The sequence below is a fragment of the Hyperolius riggenbachi genome, chromosome 2, assembly GCF_040937935.1.
Source record: "Hyperolius riggenbachi isolate aHypRig1 chromosome 2, aHypRig1.pri, whole genome shotgun sequence".
In the NCBI taxonomy this organism is placed as follows: Eukaryota; Metazoa; Chordata; class Amphibia; order Anura; family Hyperoliidae; genus Hyperolius; species Hyperolius riggenbachi.
In genome coordinates this window covers 399059886-399079985 of record NC_090647.1, presented here as the reverse complement: position 1 = coordinate 399079985, position 20100 = coordinate 399059886, and the positions used below count along the sequence as shown (strand labels likewise).

The 20100-nt window shown below is 43.5% G+C and overlaps 1 protein-coding gene across 2 annotated transcripts in view; it reads right to left on the bottom strand.

The window, feature by feature from the left end:
• LOC137546849 (C4b-binding protein alpha chain-like) overlaps nt 1–20100 on the bottom strand; it is an 865201-nt gene that overhangs the window by 570701 nt on the left and 274400 nt on the right. The gene's annotated exons all lie outside the window — the stretch shown is intronic.

The window sequence follows — 20100 nt, the reverse complement described above, 5'->3', positions numbered from 1 at the left end:
AACACCTGTGGATTAAAGCACAGTTTGCAGCAGTGCTGACTCCGCACTCTGTTGTATCTACCTGACTTCTGTTCATTTCCAGTGAGAGCACGCTGATTGTGTCACAAGTGGGATGCGCTATGGGCCCTGTTGGTCCTCAATATCAGATGCTGATCCAGCTGTAGTGCCGACCCTCCTCCCTGTAAGGCTTGGTGGTGTATTCTCCACAGTCAGCATGCAACGCATGAGCTGGCGTGGAGGAGGTACACACACTAGCACAAGGAAACAGGCTATCCCTAGTATAGTGGAGGGGAGGACTGACTCCAATAGGAGATTGTGGCGTACAGAGCCGGTGCAGATCTGACAGCCACAAACAATGCTTTCGTTATAACGTCTCAGCGCAAAGTAGCGCTGAGCGCATAAACCAGAACTGAGGAGATCAGGACAGGTAGACAGAATGAACGCTTGCTAGCTAGCGGCTACTTAGCGACAGCAAGCGTCCAAAACCAGACAGACTGGAATGAGGCAGCCAATGCGATGCGGCGATGGCGTGCCTCACAAAGACAGGACAGGATAGTCAGAAAATAGCAGGATTAAGATAGATGAACGTAACACAGATAAATATACAATAAGTATAGGATTGTATAGGATCAGACAGGAGTTGAACTTTATTAACACAGGTAATTTCTGCAGAAGTGTTTGCAGGGACAGGCAAGATTTTTCTGGTGTCTGTTTCACTAAACAAAGAGTCATGAGTACTGGCTAGGCTAGACTCGGAAGTCAGCAGGACCTCTGGATTCTCTGCTGAGAAATTTGCGCAGGGCAAGGTTAAGAATGTATCAGTGGCTTCTGTTTTACTGGGAAGTAACACTGAGTTATCCATGGTACAGGGTGGAATTGCAGGAACTTCAATTTCACACAAAAAGAGCTCCGAATCACCTGCTGAATCAGCCAAAGGTGCTGAAGCAGGCGGGTCAGAACGCCAAATTTGCGAATTCGGAGTCACATAAAAATCATCCAAAATCAGTTCCCACACATCAATCAAGGGAGCCACACAGTCATACCTACACACACCAGCCTCTATTAGGTTATAGGCTGACTTAATGCATGCGTTCAATACCATTTCACTTTTTGCACTGTAAAATTGACAAAATGAACTTGAATCATTCTTCCATTCACAGACCAGGGCTTCCATCTCTCCCCTCTCGAATGGAGGATCCCATGCATACTTAACAGCGAAACATTTAGGCTGATCACAGTCTGCAGATATGATTGTGGCAGGCACATGTATAGGGTTAATTAGCAGGTGATTGGCAGATTCCTTATTCTTAAGAATCTCCAATACCTGTAGCAAGTGTTGAACTGTAGTGTATGCAAACTTCCCTTGGTTCACAAATAAGTTGATTTGTTCAATACTCTGTAATATCTCATCATAATCATACTCAGATAATTCTTTTAAACAAAAATCTTTATTTTCCCTAGCCAGGGAGGAAAGTTCATTAGTAGTTTCATAAGTCCATTTAACTCCCCTGAAAGACAATTGCATTTCATTATCTGTTAATGGCAGAATCTCATTATAGGTCTCAGTCGCTAAGGATGATTCTGCAGATTGGACACGTTTCTTAGAACGTTTGCGTTTTGCCTTTGACCTTGCGGTTTTTGGTGATTTATTCAAAGCTGCAGGAAAATTATCAGTAACACTTTCTGCTTGCTGCTCATTCTTGCAAGCAATTGAAGGAGCAGCTGATTGGCCTGCTGCCAGGAGTTCATTAAGAGGAAAAGGCAAGGGATCTATGCGCAACCAGTTATGGATCACAAACGCTAGAAATTCCAGCGGTCTATCTTTCAAATCGGAATGATTGAGAACATCAAATGCCCACTGGAATAATTCCCCTTTAAACAAAATATAACTTAGTTGGAGTGCCCAGGTTGAAACAGGAGTCGCTTGGAGATCAGGATTGGTCAGGAACCTGGCACATTCAGAGAAAAACTCATTTTCTGTTTCAGAGCTAAGTTCTTCAAATTTCTTAAAGGAACAGGAACCATAATTAACAGTGTCATACTTTCTGGGAATCCCCCCCACAATGGGGATTGGTAATGGGGTTTTCATAATGTAAGGCTTGGTGGTGTATTCTCCACAGTCAGCATGCAACGCATGAGCTGGCGTGGAGGAGGTACACACACTAGCACAAGGAAACAGGCTATCCCTAGTATAGTGGAGGGGAGGACTGACTCCAATAGGAGATTGTGGCGCACAGAGCCGGTGCAGATCTGACAGCCACAAACAATGCTTTCGTTATAACGTCTCAGCGCAAAGTAGCGCTGAGCGCATAAACCAGAACTGAGGAGATCAGGACAGGTAGACAGAATGAACGCTTGCTAGCTAGCGGCTACTTAGCGACAGCAAGCGTCCAAAACCAGACAGACTGGAATGAGGCAGCCAATGCGATGCGGCGATGGTGTGCCTCACAAAGACAGGACAGGATAGTCAGAAAATAGCAGGATTAAGATAGATGAACGTAACACAGATAAATATACAATAAGTATGTTTTCCTAGCGTATTACAATTACAGCTATCAATGAAACTATTTGTAACGTCTGACTAACATATGTATATATCGGCAATGAACCGATATATGACATAAGCAGGAACGCTGACTAGGACTAGAGTAATACAGGGAACAGGACTCAGAAGGATTCGCTATCTCTTCGCAGAGATGAACGCAATCCACAAACGGTAACAGAACAGGATTCAGAAGGATTCGTTATCTCTTCGCAGAGATGAACGCAATCCACAAACAGTAACAGAACAGGATTCAGAAGGATTCGTTATCTCTTCGCAGAGATGAACGCAATCCACAAACAGAACCAGGAGCAGGGTAACTACCTCAGCACGGGTGGTCACGGTACGCGCAACCTACCAAAACGTGCTGGAAAGCTGACTAACTGCACACAGGATATAAACAGTTCGTGTACGTATACATCAGCGACACTGATGTATTAACGTAACACAAATACAAGGAAAATAATAAACGTGCTGGTATGCATATATATTGGCAATGAACCAATATATGATGCAAAGACCAGCAAAGCATCTTTATAACAAGAAACACGATCGGGGGCTAAAGCGACAGCAAGACAGGCTTAAGCTGAAGCTATGAAAACCCAAGGAAACCCTGCAGGAAGCAGATCTTTATACTGAGGTCATTCAATGGGAGCAGACATGCAGATTCCCACACAGGTGAATGATAATCAGTCACAAGCTGACAGCAGGGAAAGACAGACAAAGCTATGCAGCTTGCATGGAAATAGATCAGAACTGCCTGAGCTGCAGCACTACTACTTCCAGTAATAGCTGCTGCAGCAGCGATCATTACACTCCCCCCCTTTCTTCTGTACCTTCATTGTAAAAGTTATAGTGTTTACAAACTATGATGCCAAAAGTGAATTTTCCCATTTTAAAGCATCGTTGACTTTTCTGAGCACCTGCCATGTTTCATGAGGTGCTAGAATTCCAGGATAGTATAAATACCTCCCAAATGACCCCATTTTGGAAATAAGACATCCCAAAGCATTCACTGAGAGGCATGGTGAGTTCAGAGAAGATTTTAATTTTTGTCACAAGTTAGTGGAAAATGACACTTTGTGACAAAAAAAGAGGTTTCCATTTCTGCTAATTTGCGACAAAAAAAAAAAAAAATGAAATCTGCCACGGACTCACCATGCTCCTCTCTGAATACCTTGAAGTGTCTACTTTCCAAAATGGGGTCATTTGTGGGGTGTGTTTACTGTCCTGGCATTTTGGGGGGTGCCTAATTGTAAGCACCCCTGTAAAGTCTAAAGGTGCTCATTGGACTTTGGGCCTCTTAGCGCAGTTAGGCTGCAATAAAGTGCCACACATGTGGTATTGTCGTACTCAGGAGAAGTAGTATAATGTGTTTTGGGGTGTATTTTTACACATACCCATGCTGGGTGGGAGAAATATCTCTGTAAATGACAATTTTTTGATTTTTTTTACACACAATTGTCCATTTACAGGGATATTTCTCCTACTCAGCAAGGGTATGTGTAAAAATACACCGCAAAACACATTATACTACTTGTTGAGTTGTTTAGGTTTTTTTTATACTTTTTTTTATAACTTTAACACTAAAGTGTTATTAGTGTTTTTAACTTTTTTATACTTCAATGGGCGCCTCTTTACTCCCTTCTGTGTCCTACTCCCCCCCACGTTCCAGTGAGGGGAGTCCCATGCACCATACTTGAGGTGGAATCCACACCACATCGTAGTTTTAGAGTGCATGAGGTTCTTTACCAAGAGAGCGACCGTCTCCAGGATCACTGGCTTACCTGAGTGGAGTCAGGTATAAGACACTCCACCTGCTTGAAGTGGTCGGTTGCCCCGTGTGCAACCCACCTTTATGAGTATTTCTTTTACAAATTCGTTACTTATCCATCTACCTGTGATATACTGCACAATCTGGGCTCCCGTTGTCTTTGTGTTTTTATACATACATGTGGTATTACCGTACTCAGGAGAAGTAGTATCATGTGTTTTGGGGTGTATTTTTACATATACCTATGCTGGGTGGGAGAAATATCTCTGTAAATGACAATTTTTTGATTTTTTTTTACACACAATTGTCCATTTACAGAGATATTTCTCCCACCCAGCATGGGTATGTGTGAAAATACACCGCAAAACACATTATACTACTCCTGAGTACGGCGGTACCACGTGTGGCACTTTTTTGCACCCAAACTGCGCTAATGGGCCCAAAGTCCAATGAGTCCCTTTAGGATTTCACAGGTCATTTTGAGACATTTGGTTTCAAGACTACTCCTCACGGTTTAGGGCCCCTAAAATGCCAGGGCAGTATAGGAACCCCACAAATGACCCCATTATAGAAAGAAGACACCCCAAGGTATTCCGTTAGGAGTATGGTGAGTTCATAGAAGATTTTATTTTTTCTCACAAGTTAGCGAAAATTGATTCTTATTGTTTTTTTTTCACAAACTGTCATTTTCCGCTAACTTGTGAGAAAAAATAAAAGTGCCACACGTGGTATCGCTGTACTCAGGAAAAATAGTAGAATGTGTTTTGGGGTGTATTTTTACATATACCCATGCTGGGTGGGAGAAATATATCTGTAAATGGACAATTGTGTGTAAAAAAAAATAAAAAAATTGTCATTTGCAGAGATATTTCTCTCACCCAGCATGGGTAAATGTAAAAATACACCACAAAACACAATATACTCCTTCTCCTGAGTACGGCAATACCACATGCGTGCCACTTTTTTGCACCCTAACTGTGCTAAGGGGCCCAAAGTCCAATAAGCACCTTCAGGCTTTACAGGGGTGCTTACAATTTAGCAACCCCCCCCCCCCCCCCCCACTTGCCAGGACAGTTAACAAACCCCACAAATGACCCCATTTTGGAAAGAATACACGCTAAGGTATTCCATGAGGGCCATGGCGGGTTCATAGAAAATTTTATTTTTTGTCACAAGTTAGCATAAAATGACATTTTGTGGGAAAAAAAAAAACAACAACAATTTCTGCTAACTTGTGACAAAAAATAAAATCTCCTATGAACTCACCATGGCCCTCATAGAATACTTTGGGGTGTCCTCTTTCCAAAATGGCATCATTTGTGGGGTCTGTCTAGGCATTTTAGGGTCTCTGCAATCATTACATGTATGGCCAGTATTAGGAGTTTCTGCTATACTCCCTATATTGGCATACAGGTAATGCACTCTGCACTGAAGGGAAAAATGACCGTCAATCAATCAATGTGGATGAAAAAATATCTGCCAAAAAAATGTGAAAAAAAGGGGGGAAGGCGTCTGCCAGGACATAGGAGCTGCCACCCAAAAACGTCCACCCACTCAGCTCGTATGCCCTGGCAAACCCGATTTATCCATTCACACCGATCGATGTGGATGAACAAATCATTGCCAAAGTTCTTTTTTGATACAAAGTGCTTGCCAAAGCATAGGAACTCCAACACCGCCCCTCAGCTCATATGCCTCGGCAAACGTATCTTTTTGTTACTGCAGAGGATAAATCTCCTCTTGCAGCACTGCATGCACCAATCTTGTGTAACCTGACAGACGTGCAATGCTTCTGTCAGGATGCATCATCAGTGCTGCAGCTGGTTGGTCAGTCGCTTGGTCCACCTGGAAGGGTAATGGATAAAAAAAACAAATAAACAAGCAAGCAGCAAAGCAATAACGTCATTAACATTTATAAACTTTTTCAACAAAACCTTAACATTGTGAACCAAACATTCACTTTTTTGCTCACCAGTTTTTTGTTTTGTTTTTTTTTTAACTTACCTTCTGAGGACAAACCTCTCCTCCCCCATGGGACAATGTGCGAAGTGCAAATCGCACAGAGTTGTGGCGAAGTGCATTACGCATTTTGTCCCAAGTGAAAGGAGAGGTTTCTGGCAGCAGTGTGTATTAGGGTCTCTCGAAACCAGATGTTTGGTTTCATGCTGCACATTGGCATATCCGGTGGGTCGAGCCCACCGTACCGTATCGCCCAAAACAGACCTTCAGGGAATACCACAAGAGTACCATTCAGCCTAGTAATGAACTGCGTTGCCATAGACTAACATGACTTCTGGGCCGACCTAAATTGCTGCATAAGTCACGCAGTAACGTAGGAATGCACTAGCGTTACGTCAAGCACTTCCGGAGTAGGGGGGGACCGCAAAGTGTGACTTTCGGACCACCGAACCAGTTTCAACTTCCATGCTGGTGCTCGCCACTTCACCAGGGTATAAGGAAGCACTGGTGCTAAGTCCAGGAGATGCTGTGCTGCTGGTGCCTGCCCCACCATGAAATCTCAGACCAGCACTAGCACCACTCTGCTGCCCTTGAGGCTGATCCTGCGCCACCTGCGGTCCAACGACATGGGGTGTGGTACGCCTGGCTCTAGCCAGGACCTCAACCTCGTCATCACTATCAATCAGTGAGCCACTGTCCTCTACAGGTTCAAACTCTGACCCAGAAGATTCGTCGAATGAGTCGTCCCAATCGTCCTCATCCGACTGGGCCATGTACCTGAACACCTCATCATCGGAATACCCCTTTCTTGCCATGGTGGACTGCTAAATTTAGGGGGTATTCCTCTGAGACTACCCAGAAAAAAGGAGCACCTACCTAGCAAAAGGGAGTACTTGAGGATCAGAAAGCTGTGGTCACTGAGTTTTGATTAAAACAAAAATCAAAACTGATGTTTAGCGGGCTGAACGCAAGTGCAGGTGAACGATCAGGCCTGATCGGGCATACACTGCATTTTTTTGTGGATCCTAGTGACCCTAATATAGATCTGACTGCGATCAGTAATGATCACTTACAGATACTATATAGTACCAATGTTGATTAGCGACAGTGATGTCGCTAATTAGTGACTGTGGTGCAGTGGGCTGAGCACTAAATGACACTAAATAAGGGGCCTAGCTAACTGGCCGAACTGCTAACACTAGTGATACTAAAAATGTGACAGTTTTCACTGATCACTGTTTTTAGATCACTAGGATAGTGACAGGGTGTTGATCTGGGGTGGGGGGTGGCAAGTGGGGAATCAGAGGCAATCAGAAACAATCAATGAGAAATCAAAGCCAATCACAAGGTAATCAAAGGCAATCACAGAGCAATGGCAGGCCAATCACAGGGCACTCAAATCACAGGACAATCAAAGCCAATTACGGGACAATCAAAGCCAATCATGGGACAATCAAAGCCAATCACAGGCCAATCACAGGGCAATCACAGGGCAATCACAGCCAATCACGGGACAATCAAAGCCAATCACAGGCCAATCAAAGCCAATCACAGGGCAATCACGGGACAATCAAATCACGGGACGATCAAATCACGGGACAATCAAAGCCGATCACGGGACAATCAAAGCCGATCACGGGACAATCAAATACAATTACAGCACAATCAAATACAATGTCAGCACAATCAAATACAATTACAGCACAATCAAGTACAACGCACTGGGAAGGTGATTTGGGGGGGGGGGGGGAGGGTGCACTGAGGGCGATCTGAGGGTGTGGGGGGTTGATTAGGTGCCCGCACGGGGCAGATTGGGTCCTGATCTGATGGGTGGCAGACACAGGGGCTAACGATGGGAGATCAGTGAGTGATTACAGGGTAGTATAGATGTAAACAATGCACTGGGGAGGTTATCAGGAGGCGGGGTCTGAGGGCAATCTGAGGGTCTGGGTGGGTGATCAGGTGCCCCCAAGGGACAGTTTAGGGTCTGCTCTGATGGGTGGTGGTGACAAGGGGTGATAGTCAGGTGATAGACAGGTGATTAGTGAGTGACCAGTGGGTAAGGCAGATGTATACAAATGTATACAGTATACAGGGGGGTGGTCTGGGGGGGATCTGAGGGTAGGGGGGGGTGATCAGGGGACCCTAGTTGGCAGTTAGGGACCTAATCTAGGGGATAGCGTTGACAGTTAGTGACAGGGAGTGATTGATGGGTTTTTAGGGGGTTGCTTGGGTGGAAACAGTGGTGTGCTGGAGTGGTCGAGGGGGGGTGTTCTGGGGGCTGGGGTGGACGATCGGGGGTCTGGCTGGGCTAAAGTGTGTGTGTGTGTGCTCTTATTGTGCTGCCGTCCTCTCTGATGGTCGCACGACGAAGTGACCATCAGAGGAGGAGGAAGCCTGTATAATACACTTTGTTACATAAACAAAGTGTATTATGCACTTTTCATTGGCCCGATCGGCGCATTTGAAACCCGCCGGCGCTGCAAATTGGCCGGTGGGTTATCGTGCCAGGTGGGCGGAGTCACTTGCCGGCGGCAGATCGCGTCATGCATGACGCGATCGCCGCACAGCCACGCCTGCTGCCGCCGCAGATGGGAGTATTGCGGTAGTTTGGGCCCAGCCCTTGCCGCCGCCCATCGGCTTAAGGCGGTCGGCAAGTGGTTAATGCTCTTAATTTAGTTGCAACTAAATTTCCAAATGCATCACATGCATCATCCTTTTTGTTGACTAGCGTAACAGCTTGCTGAATTGCTTCCTCACATTTTTCTTCTAGAACATGTTTACGTTTGCGAGTTTTTTTCAGGGGAAATCTGCGTTGAGAGGTCCCCTGCAAAGTTGAGGCTTCAGGTGTCAGTATAAATAATGGCAAACAAATACATATATTAGAAATCTTCAAAAGTTCCTTTTACATTATTACACATTAGTAGAAGGTGTGTATTTTATTTATTTATTTATTGTATTTATAAAGCGCCAACATATTACGCAGCGCTGAACATTAATTTAGGTTACAGACAATATTTAGGGGTGACATACAGCAATATGACAATACAGGAATACAAGAAAACCAGATCACACAGCACAGTATTAGTACAAGGTAATGCTTAGTCAGTCACTGGATGGAAGCATGGAGATTAGGCAAGTTATATTCACTCAGATGCATAGCATGGGTTCACAGTAATGGAGGTGCTAGATCAGGTAGGACACAAAAGGAGGAGGACCCTGCCCAAAGGCTTACAATCTAGAGGGAGAGGTAAGGACACGAATGGCAGGGGACCAGAGTTCAGCTGTAGGTTTAGAGCACTTGTGAGGGGTAGTAGGCCAGAGTGAAAAGGTGAGTTTTGAGGGCTTTCTTGAAGATGTTGAAGGGGGGGGGGCTGCCCTAATGGGTGGAGGTAGGGAGTTCCATAGTGTTGGAGCAGCTCTTGAGAAGTCCTGGAGGCGTGCATGGGACTGGGTGATGCGGGGGGCGGTTAGGCGAAGTTCATTGGAAGAGCGGAGTGAGCGGCTAGGTGTGTACCTCTGAGTAAGATCGGAAATGTAGGTTGGACAGGTTTTGTGGACAGATTTGTAGGTCAGACAGTATCTTGAATCTGATTCTGGACTGGATAGGAAGCCAGTGGAGGGATTCTAGGAGGGGATCTGCCGTGGTGGAGCGATGGGAGCAGTGGATAATTCTGGCTGCTGCATTCATGATGGACTGCAGTGGGGCTGTTCGGGTCATAGGGAGACCAGACAGCAGGGCATTGCAGTAGTCAAGGCGGGAAATTATGAGGGCATGGATGAGGAGTTTGGTGGTGGCAGAGGTCAGGAAAGGGCGAATCTTACAGATGTTACGAAGGTGGAAGTTGCAGGACTTTGTGAGGTTTTGGATGTGGGAAGTGAAGGAGAGTGCGGAGTCCAGGGTGACACCCAGACAGCGGGCTTGAGAGGTAGGGCGAATGGTAGTGTGGTTAACAGTGACATGCACATCTGGGAGGTTTGTGGATGGCCGGGGTGGGAAGATCATAAATTCTGTTTTGTCTAGATTTAGTTTCAGGAACCTAGCAGACATCCAGGAGGAGATGGCGGATAGGCAGGAGGAGACCTTGTCCATGGTAGTGGTGGATATGTCAGGGGTGTGGAGGTAGATCTGGGTGTCATCTGCATACAGATGATAGTTAAAACCCATGGAGGAGATAACCTTGCCAATGGAGGATGTGTATAGGGTGAACAGTAGGGGGCCAAGGACCGAACCTTGGGGGACTCCCACCGAGAGGTGGTTGGGGGTGGACGAGGACTCATTGAAGGTGGTCGTAAAGGAGCGGTTGGAGAGGTAGGATGAAAGCCAGGACAGGGCGAGATCGTGAATGCCCAAGGACTGGAGGGACTGGAGGAGTAGGGGATGATCTAATGTGTCAAAAGCTGCTGACAGGTCAAGGAGGAGGAGAATGGAGTATTTACCTTCAGCTTTAGCTAAGGCAAGGTCGTTGACCACTTTGGTGAGAGCAGTACAATGTAGTCAGAGGTTAGTCATGTTGGTAGGGGATTTGTCAGTAATGTAAACATGGGTAAGGGTAGCTGACACACGCAGACTCACATTAACACAACACATTACATGTTTATTAAGGCAAGCAAAGCAAAATAAACATGTATGTAATGTTCAATGTGTAAAGTAGCCATTTCATTTATACCAAGACTTTGGATCCTTTGTATGTGCAAATTCAAACACACCACACCTCAGGAAGCATGGAGATCATGAGGTGTGACTCAAGTCATACTGGTTTAGTTTGCACACTTCTTTAAGATGTGATTCAGACACTACTGCAGCCAAAGACATAATCAGGATGCCTGACAACTTGTATTGTTTAGCAAAACAAACAAAAAGTAGCCCTGTCAGTTTTGTTTCACTTTAACCATGTTTGTGCAAAAGATTACATAAGATTAGCCACGACATTCTACTACTGCCTGCATGTACTCTGGGAACATACAGATATTAAATCTTAGGCTCACATTTTATCCACAATCACAATACATGGTTTTGACAAGTGGTATCATAACTTCGTATAAACATAGTTTTTATAACCTTTATATAATTTCAAATTTTCAAACACACCTTCACTGTAACATTATAAATCAAACATACCTCTTCTTGTGGGTTTTGATCCTTCTCAACAGTAGACATCTCGGTATTGATGCTCAAATCAGTGGGTTCACTTGATAAACTGCTTATAGCCTCTCTCCCTTTCAAATGTGGAATCAGTTGATCAGTTGTAAAGGTAAGTAAGTCATAATACCATAGTCTTGGGTTTATAAACCTCATCAGTAGCAGCCCCTGAATTTTTGGATTTGTCTATTTTTTTCAATCCTTTTTTAAATACCATTTTTGAATTTTGTTTTTCACAAACTGCACATCAGCCTCTGGTAGTACAGTTTGACATAACTTTACCAGCTCTTCACGTGCTTTGGCCTTTAGAAGCCTATTTGAATAAATATTAGATTTTGTCTGCCAAAGGCAGGGGTGTGCTCTATACAGCTCTATAAAATCACGTGTAAATTGTTCATCGGCAAATATATCCACCGCCATACTTTCCTGGAGCGTCCTGCAAATTAAAACATAGACCACTGAAACATACCTTCACATATCTTAACATAAGAGATTACAAGATATTACAATAAATATTACATGTAATGCAAAACAACTGAGAAGAGAGAGAGAGAGACACACACACACACACACACACACACACACACACACACACACAAAGCAAAAAAACTATTTTAGTACTAAGTATGATGGTTCGCAAAAGTTGTTTTAATTGAACTTACCTTGGAACACAACAGATGCTGATGAGAAAGCTCACCAAACGTTCATCTGCGTAGTTTTTAAATGTACGTTAGCCAATTGTAACGGACGTTTGAGAACGTTCGTTCGTTTCTTGAATGCAGCGGTAAACTTCCGTTTTTTGTAAACGTCACTTCCTCTTCTCCGTTCTGTAGTAGTGTGAGCTGTGACAGCTAACATGCCACGCAGGACACCCGTTCAGCGAGCCACCAGAATGTCCAGGGGAGAAATGGCAGAGATGGTCCGCATCTTTGATAAGAGGGACTATGATGGAAGGAGCGAGGTATAGCAACGGCCTATAGAAAGGAAAAATTACATATTGGAACATGCCATTTCTTCCCTGGAGAAGAATTTTGGTGTGACTCGGTCAAAAATCCACTTAATGAGATGGTGGTCGGACTTGAAATTGCGCGAGGGGGAGGTTCTAGCATCTCTGCGCAGAAAAATCAAAAGACAGTAAGTTCTGCAATATGTAATAGTGTTTATACATGCATTGCATTATTTTACTAAATATATAGGCCTCAATTCACTAAGTTTATCTCCTGTCTTTAATAACGTTTCTAGAGTTGTTACTATGGTGATAAGGCATGTAGTATTCAGGAAACATTTTACCTCAGGCAAACCTAAAGTTAACTCTTCTGTCTTTAAGTTAACTCTTCCATCCTTAAAATAACTCCACAGTTAAAGACAGGCTGTTAATTAACTGTGTGTGAAAATAACTACAGAGGAGGTAACAACTACAGAGGAGGTAAATTAACTACAGAGGAGGTAACGTAAGGAATGAAGAGAAGATAACTCTCTTACTGTGTGGAGGTAAGTTTTCTCTTGCCTTATTATCTACAGCATGATCTTAGTGAATTGAGGCCATAGTGTTGCTGGACATATCACTAGATATTAATTACACATAATCATTATTTTAAAGCAATTGTTATATTTGTATGATAACGACTTATGCACATGAAGATAATGTAGGTACCATGTGTGTTAGATTTCTGGCTAAAGAATTATCTTGTCACACAGAAGAGAAGAAGAGATTGCACAGACAGGAGTGACATCAAGCATCTTTTGTGACTCTCTTTCAACTGGCAGAGTCCCAGTGGAATGGCGTACAGCCCAAGTTTTCCCATTATTTAAGAAGGGCAAAAAATCAGATCCAGGAAATTATAGACCTGTAAGCTTAACATCAGTTGTATGCAAACTATTTGAGGGTTTACTAAGAGATACTATACATGACTTCATAGTAGTAAATAATCTTATTTCTCAGCATCAATGTGGGTTTACTAAAGACAGGTCCTGTTTGACTAACATGCTCAGCTTTTATGAGGTAGTGAACGCTAATGTGGATATTGGGAATACTGTAGATGTGATATACTTGGACTTTGCAAAGGCCTTCAACACTGTTCCCCACAAAAGTCTGGTGCAAAAGTTGAGGATGCAAGGACTGGGGAAGAGTCTGTGTGCATGGATAGGGAACTGGCTAATGGACAGAAAACAAACAGTTGTGGTCAATGGATCATACTCAAAATGGGACACTGTTAGCAGTGGGGTCCCACAGGGGCCTGTACTGGGTCCAGTGCTCTTCAATTTATTTATTAATGACCTAGTAGATGCAGTATTGAGCAATGTTGCTATTTTTGCAGATGATATAAATTGTGCAGAATCATCAACTCTCAGGAAGATAGTGTCATATTGCAACAGGATCTGGATAGGATGGCTATATGGGCACATACATGGCAGATGAAATTCAATGTTGAAAAATGTTAAGTCATGCATTTTGGTCGTACCAATGGTCTAGCACCATACAAAATAAATGGGATACAGTTGGGGACATCAAACTTGGAGAAGGACTTAGGAGTACGCATCGACAACAAGTTAAATAATCGTACTCAATGCCAAGCCGCTGCAGCTAAAGCTAACAAAATTTTGGGATGCATTAACAAGGAAATAACTCGAGATGCTAGCATAATATTATAATAATAGTGGCTGGATGGTGTAATGTTTAAGGACTCTGCCTCTGACACAGGAGACCAGGGTTCGAATCTCGGCTCTGCCTGTTCAGTAAGCCAGCACCTATTCAGTAGGAGACCTTAGGCAAGTCTCCCTAACACTGCCACTGCCTATAGAGCGCGTCCTAGTGGCTGCAGCTCTGGCGCTTTGAGTCCGCCAGGAGAAAAGCGCGATATAAATGTTATTTGTCTTGTCTTGTCTGTCTTGTCTAATATTGCCCCTGTTTAACTTTCTAGTAAGGCCACATCTGGAATATGGAATTCAGTTCTGGGCACCACATTACAAAAAAGATATTGCAGTTTTAGAGCAGGTGCAGAGACGAGCAACAAAATTGATACGTGGGATGGAACGTCTCACTTACCAAGAAAGGTTAGATAAATTGGGTTTATTTAGTCTAGAGAAAAGACGCCTTAGAGGGGATCTAATTTACATGTATAAATACATCAGAAGGCAATATAATAGCTTGGTGGATGAGGTTCTTGTCCCTAGGCCTTCTCAAAGGACATGATCTGCGCATGGAGGAAAAACGTTTTAGCCATTTATTTAGGAAAGGGTTCTTTACAGTAAGAGTGATTAAGATGTGGAATGCATTGCCACAGGAAGTCATTATGGCAAACTCTATATCTGCATTTAAAGGGGGCTTAGATGCTTTCCTTGCATTGAAACACATCCATGGCTACAATTACTAGGTAATGCCTAATGACGTTGATCCAGGGATTTTATCTGATTGCCATCTGGAGTCGGGAAGGATTTTTTTTCCCTTTTGGGGCTAATTGGACCATGCCTTGTAAGGGTTTTTTCGCCTTCCTCTGGATCAACAGGGATATGTGAGGGAGCAGGCTGGTGTTGTATTTTGTTCTCTGGTTGAACTCGATGGACGTATGTCTTTTTTCAACCAAAATAACTATGTAACTATGATATATATTTTATGACTCCAAAACTAGATGAGGAAGATGCTGTCGAGGAACATATGGATGTTGTTGGGGAAGAAACTATCACATTAGTTCCTGTTGGCAAGTATACACATGTATGTGTATATAGTACCGATTGTAGGGAATCTTTACATAATCATCACCTATGCTCATGTATACATATTAAAGTGGTCCAACACCCAGCATTTAAACTTTGCTTTAAAAGATTGCTTACAGCTTAGAAACTATTATGCCAGATTTTTTTTTTAGCAGAAATTCACTGGATGGATTAAACATGACATTTTAGTGTTACATTTAGCTAGAAATCCTCCTCCGTGCTTAGGTTTAGTTACAAATGTATCTATTTACAATGTAATAAACAAACATCTCTCTGAGAGAACAAAGAGGGATTCCCAGACAGGCTTTTCAGAGATCTATTTGCATTCCAAACAAAGATACATTTGTAACTAAACCTAAGCACGGATGCGGACTCCTAGCTGACTACAGCACTAAAATGTCATGTTTAACTCATTCAGTGAATTTCTGCTTAAAAAAAATCTGGCATAATAGTTTCTAAGCTGTAAGCAATCTTTTAAAGCTAAGTTGAAATGCAGGGTTATATTCCGCTTTAATGTACGGTAATGATGAAGAAAAGTCTGCTTAAAGCGGTTAACACCCAGCATTACAACTTTGCTTTAAAAGATTGCTTACAGCTTACAAACTATTATGCCAGGTTTTTTTTTTAAGCAGAAATTCACTGAATGGGTTAAACATGACATTTTAGTGTTGGATTCAACTAGGAATCCGCATCCGTTCTTATCTTTTAGTTACAAATGTATCTTTATTTGGAATACAAATAGACCTTTGAAAAGCCTGCAGGGGAAGCCCTCTTTGTTCTCTCAGAGCAGTGTTTGATTGTTACATTGTAGATAGATACATTTGTAACTAAACAAGCAAGCACGGAGGAGGATTTCTAGCTAAATGCAGCACTAAAATGTCATGTTTAATCCATTCAGTGAATTTCTGCTAAAAAAAAAATCTGGCATAATAGTTTATAAGCTGTAAGCAATCATTTAAAGCAAAGTTGAAATGCTGGGTGTTAGACCACTTTAAGTACTACTGTAAATGTGGGGAAAAAATATTCAACATCACATTCAGGCCACCCATTTGGGGGGGGGGGGGGGGGGGGTTGAACGAACACTGCAGTGAGGGGACTAGGACTGGTGGTGGCCCTGCCCCCCCCCCCCCCAAAGCATCTGCAGGCTGGGGGCCTGTGGCTCACTAGCCAGCACAACGCCTTCCAGCACTGAGCGAAGAGTGACTGCAGCACTTTAAAATGGGGAACAGATGATTGAGGATGCTACAATGGGCTTTGTACACTAGGCCAATAACTATATCTGCCTACCTATACTGGGGACATCTACACCAGGATACCTATACTGGGGCACCACCTATACCTGGCTACTTATAATGGGGGAACATATAGCTGCCTACCTATACTCGTGACTTCTATTTCTGGATACCAATACTGGGGACACTTTTACCTACCCATGCCACTGGGACGAGCTGAGACAGAAGGGGACAAAAGATAACACATCACAACAAAGCGGACACAAACTGAGGTTACACAGAGGGGAACCAAAGAGACACTGAAATAAAAGAGGGGGACAAAAGATAACGGATAAAGGATAATAAGGTACCTACAAGTCCATATCTCATTTCTTCACTGTGGACTATCTGCATTCTTCTGGTTTTTTCCTCCACTAACAACATTCCATGGGCATGCACATTTTTTGCCGCTGCGCATTTCGTGTATGGGGGCGTGCTGGTTAGTGTGCGCCGATAGCAAACAGTGGGTGGGACCCAGGGAGGGAGAGGGCAAGCCTGATGGTGTGTGAGGGGCCACAAATTTATTTATGTGGGGCCTCATCACATGTTTAATGGAACTCCACTACACCGACTTGGCTACAATAGTATACCAGTCTATGAACACTTAAAATGCACAATGTTGTTTTTATATGTGAAAAGAAGGGTAAACTACTCTCATCTCCCACTTTGGACATGACAGACCAAGACTATGATAAGTGAGCTGTAGTATATACCCTATGTAGAAAGTAATGTGATAATATTGGTCTGTAATTCAGGGCATCCATTACAGACCTTAGTGCCTCTAACACCTCTAACATTGATTGTAGATGTTGATGCAAAGCTCCAAGAAAACTTGGAAAGTGAGGCAGATACTGCACAGACAACAGATCAGTTATCTGATGAAGGTAGGTTTGCAATGCATGTATAATGTAATTTTGACAAAAATACATGATATGTAAATACATTAGAAGATTGCAATAATGAGATTGTTATTCTTCATTCTAAACACATACCACAAAAGCACAACTAAAGTGTCAGCAGACTGAGATGTTCTTGGAGAGAATATTGGTAAGTTTAACCATCCTGGCGGTATGGACGAGCTCAGCTCGTCCATCACCGCCGGAGGCTGCCGCTCAGGCCCTGCTGGGCCGATTTGCACCAAATAAAGTGCAGCACACGCAGCCGGCACTTTGCCAGCCGCGTGTGCTGCCCGATCGCCGCCGCTCTGCGGCGATCCGCCGCGAGCAGCGGCGAAAGAGGGTCCCCCCAGCCGTTTGAGCCCTGCGCAGCCGGAACAAATAGTTCCGGCCAGCGCTAAGGGCTGGATCGGAGGCGGCTGACGTCAGGACGTCGGCTGACGTCCATGACGTCACTCCGCTCGTCGCTATGGCGACGGTGTAAGCAAAACAAGGAAGGCCGCTCATTGCGGCCTTCCTTGTTTATTCTGGGCGCCGGAGGCGATCGGAAGAACGCCTCCGGAGCGCCCTCTAGTGGGCTTTCATGCAGCCAACTTTCAGTTGGCTGCATGAAATAGTTTTTTTTTAATTTAAAAAAAACCCTCCCGCAGCCTCCCTGGCGATCTTATCAGAACGCCAGGGTGGTTAAACTGTACATGTACTCACAATATATATGCATGATATGTGTAGTGCACGCTAGACTATCATGCACTTATTGATTAACACAATTATAAGTTTCACATCAACAATAGATGTCTCATTCATAATGGGCAAGGTGGCTTTGGTGGAGGTTGCTTGCATGCTTACAATAATAACATTCCTATCATCACCTTTGTATTAGTGCATCAATTAATCAGATATATTGGTGTGTATTGTTTAACACTTGTGAGTTGCATGTTGTAAAAATACTTTGTATAAGTACACAGACTATATTAACATATCAGTAAGAACACATGTATAATACACATTTTCAGTATGCCAAAACCCATGTGTTGAAGAGGAGGAGGTTTCTGATGAACCACAAGAAGTGGATGTCGGAACCCAGGAGGATGACGAGACACCTGTTGAACAAAATGAAAGTATTATAATAAGTAAGTATCATAACACACATTACAACAGTAAAAACGTACACATACTCACCTGTTTTATAATATTATTAATACAAACCATTATCTATAAAAATGGTATCCATGTATTCCTAGAGCTGTGGGTTACATAAGAAAAACAAAGTGTGAATTATGTTTTATGAAGTCCCTAGTCGGCGTCCGAACTCTGTGTACTGACGTACTGACCACGTTCCTCATGTATAACATTTCCAGCCCTATAATGTACACCCTCCAAGCCCTATACAGTTCCCTGTTGCGTAGTACACCACACTCTCCCTTATAAAGGTCATTAGTGTTTACTGTGCTAATGCTAAATACACCACATGTATACCCTGCAGATCAAGTAGTTGACCTGTAATATACAGTGGCTTGCAAAAGTATTCTGCTCCCTTGAAGTTTTCCACATTTTGTCACATTACTGCTACAAACATGAATCAATTTTATTGGAATTCCATGTGAAAGACCAATACAAAGTGGTGTACACGTGAGAAGTGGAATGAAAATCATACAGGATTCCAAACATTTTTTTAAAATAAATAACTGCAAAGTGGGGTGTGCGTAATTATTCAGCCCCGAGTCAATACTTCGTAGAACCACCTTTTTGCTGCAATTACAGCTGCCAGTCTTCTAGGTATGTCTCTACCAGCTTTGCACATCTAGAGAGACTATAATCCCTGCCCATTCTTCTCTGCAAAACAGCTACAGCTCAGTCTGATTAGATGGACAGCGTTTGTAAACAGCAGTTTTCAGATCTTGCCACAGATTCTGGATTGGATTTAGATCTGGATTTTGACTGGGCCATTCTAACACATGGATAGGTTTGGTTTTAAACCATTCCATTGTTGCCCTGGCTTTATGTTTAGGGTCGTTGTCCTGCTGGAAGGTGAACCTCCACCCCAGTCTCAAGTCTTTTGCCGAAATCCAAGAGGTTTTCTTCCAAGATTGCCTTGTATTTGGCTCCATCCATCTTCCCATCAACTCTGACCAGCTTCCCTGTCCCTGCTGAAGAGAAGCACCCCCAGAGCATGATGCTGCCACCACCATATTTGACAGTGGGGATGGTGTGTTCAGAGTGATGTGCAGTGTTAGTTTTCCGTCACACATAGCGTTTTGCATTTTGGCCAAAAAGTTCCATTTTGGTCTCATCTGACCAGAGCACCTGCTTCCACATGTTTGCTGTGGCCCCCACATGGCTTGTGGAAAACAGCAAACGGGACTTCTTATGCTTTTCTGTTAACAATGGCTTTCTTCTTGCCACTCTTCCATAAAAGCCAACTTTGTGCAGTGCACGACTAATAGTTGTCTAGTTGTCCTATGGACAGATTCCCCCACCTTAGCTGTAGATCTCTGCAGCTCTTCCAGAGTCACCATGGGCCTCTTGACTGCATTTCTGATCAGCGTTCTCCTTGTTCGGCCTGTGAGTTTAGGTGGACGGCCTTGTCTTGGTAGGTTTACAGTTGTGCCATACTCCTTACATTTCTGAATGATTGCTTTAACAGTGCTCCGTAGGGATGTTCAAGGCTTTGGAAATCTTTTTGTAGCCTAAGCCTGCTTTACATTTCTCAATAACTTTATCCCTGACCTGTCTGGTGTGTTCTTTGGACTTTATGGCTCCCAATATTCTCTTAGACAACTCTGAGGCTGTCACAGAGCAGC